The sequence below is a fragment of the Triticum urartu genome, chromosome 7, assembly GCF_003073215.2.
Source record: "Triticum urartu cultivar G1812 chromosome 7, Tu2.1, whole genome shotgun sequence".
Lineage (NCBI taxonomy): Eukaryota > Viridiplantae > Streptophyta > Magnoliopsida > Poales > Poaceae > Triticum > Triticum urartu.
In genome coordinates, this window is record NC_053028.1 from 615831190 (window position 1) to 615834060 (window position 2871).

Here is a 2871-nt window from a genome sequence, read left to right on the forward strand (position 1 = left end):
GGGTGGGGGGGCGCCCCCCCCTAGGGCGCGCCCCTACCTCGTGGGCCCCCTGGTGGCTCTCCGACGCCCATCTTCTCCTATATGAGGTCTTTCGATGAGAAAAAAATAAGGAGGAACTTTTCAGGATGAGACTCCGCCGCCACAAGGCGGAACCTTGGCGGATCCAATCTAGAGCTCCGGCAGAGCTGTTCTGCCGGGGAAGCTTCCCTCCGGGAGGGGGAAATCATCACCATCGTCATCACCAACGCTCCTCTCATCGGGAGAGGGCAATCTCGATCAACATCTTCACCAGCACCATCTCATCTCCAAACCCTAGTTCATCTCTTGTATCCAATTCTTGTCTCAAAGTCCAGGATTGGTGCTAGTAGGTTGCTAGTAGTGTTGATTACCCCTTGTAGTTGATGCTAGTTGGTTTAATTGGTGGAAGATCATATGTTCAGATCCTATATGCATATTATTACCCCTCTAATTATGAACATGAATATGCTTTGTGAGTAATTACGTTCGTTCCTGAGGACAAGGGAGAAGTCTTGCTATGAGTAGTCATGTGAATTTGGTATTCGTTTGATATTTTAATAAGATGTATGTTGTCTAGCCTCTAGTGGTGTTATGTGAACGTCGACTACATAACACTTCACCATTATTTGGGCCTAGAGGAAGGAATTGGGAAGTAATAAGTAGATGATGGGTTACTAGAGTGACAGAAGCTTAAACCCTAGTTTATGCGTTGCTTCGTAAGGGCCTGATTTGGATCCATATGTTTCTTGCTATGGTTAGGTTTACCTTAATACTTTTGTTGTAGTTGTGGATGCTTGCAATAGAGGTTAATCATAAGTGGGATGCTTGTTCAAGTAAGAACAGCACCCAAGCAATAGTCCACCCACATATCAAATTATCAAAGTATCGAACGCGAATCATATGAACGTGATGAAAACTAGCTTGACGATATTCCCATGTGTCCTCGGGAGCGCTTTTCCTATTATAAGAGTTTGTTCCGGCTTGTCCTTTGCTACAAAAGGATTGGGCCACCTTGCTGCACTTTATTTACTTTTGTTACTTGTTGCTCATTACAATTTATCCCATCACAAAACTATCCATTACCACTTATTTCAGTAATTGCAGAGAATACCTTGCTGAAAACCGCTTATCATTTCCTTCTGCTCCTCGTTGGGTTCGACACTCTTACTTATCGAAAGGACTACGATAGATCCCCTATACTTGTCGGTCATCAGGCCACCGGGGCCCTGAGCCTCGGGAGGCCCTGGGGGTCCCGGTGGAGGACCGTCTCCATATCCAGTAGGACTGTGTGGTGCCTGGCCTCCTGACCCGCCATGACACTCCGCAGGTTGCGTTGGAAGGCAGCGGCCATGCTCGGCAGGCCGAACGGCATGCGAACGTAGCTGTGAGGTGGACCTTCGCAGCGCCCGACACGCGAAGGCCAGAATTGCTCCTAAGATGCGGCTTGGTTGAGCCCTGGTATGTCGATGCAGACACGCAGCTCACCACCCTCATCTGGGTGGGGAGCAGCACCAGGTAGGCGGCGGTCGCCGCATATTGCTCTTGCTTCCTGAAGCTCCTGAGATACCTTGGTGATGAACTCCTGAGCACTGGGCGATCCTTGCCCAGTGTCCTCATGAAGGAGACGTGCCGTGAAACACGCCTCCAAGTGGTTCCCGAGCGCCTCCCTCGTGAAGTTGGCGAGGTCTGAGGCCCTCCAGAAGAGAGCCCCCAAGCCCTGCCCGAGGAGGGCGTCAGGCCCACCTTCCTATGCGATAGAGGGAGGCGCCCCAGGTGCGGGCGCTGATCCTGACGAGGTGCCACTTGCGGTGCTTCCCTCCTGAGGTCCAGCATAGAGTTGCTGCTTCTGCTTCTTGGGGATGACCTCCGGGGGGTACCGAGCTGCATTGTGGCCGGGGTCTTTGATTGACGCTGCTTCGAAGGCGCGCTCGAGGGAGCACACGCATCTCTTTCTTTGCAGGGGACTGTGATGATCCCGCCACTTCCTGGCATCTTGAGGACGTTGTAGTTGTGGTGCGTCACGGCCATGAACTTGGCCAGGGCCAATACCCGAGGATGGCATTGTATGGCAGAGGATGTGGGCGACGTCGAAGTCGATGAGCTCGGTGCGGTAGTTGTTGCGCTGTCCGAAGGTGACTGGGAGGCGGACCTGACGATCGGCAGGGTGGAGCCGTCGGTCACAACTGAGAAAGGCTTGGTGGGCTGAAGCTAATCATACGGCACTTGGAGGCTATCGAACGTCTCGACGGACGGGATGTTGAGCCCTGCGCCGCCGTTGATGAGGGTCTTGGTGACTTGCATTTGCTGATGACGGGTGAACAAAGCATCGGGAGGACGCCGGCGGTAGTCACGCACTTGAGCTAGTCTGCTGAGCTGAATGTGATGGCGCACTGGGACCACCTGAGCAGGCGCATGTCCTCGAGCTTGGGGAGGACTGTGTTCACCTCACGAGCAAACTATTTAAAGATACGCTGTGAGGCTGGGGCTTGAGCTCCGCCCAAGATGCAGGTGATGGCACGCGGCTCCTGGAAGCCCCCAGCCCCCTCGCCTTGGTGGTGGTCGTCATTCCTTCTTGGTGGTGGCGGCAGTGGAGGAAGACCAGCATTGCCCTAAGGACGATCCTCACAAGGCTCATCCCTCCAGGCGCCCTCGCGGGGCTGATCCTGCCAGTTGTCCTCACGAGGCCGGTCGCGCCACTCCTAGCGCGAGCCACTGTCATCCCAGCGTCCGCCACCACGTCCTCCTCCTCGGCCGTAGCCCTGGTCGTTGCGCTCGGGGTGCCGACCGAAGCATCCTTCTCGAATGGATCTGAGCTCTTGACAGTCGCTGGTGTTGTGGCTATGCATGTTATGG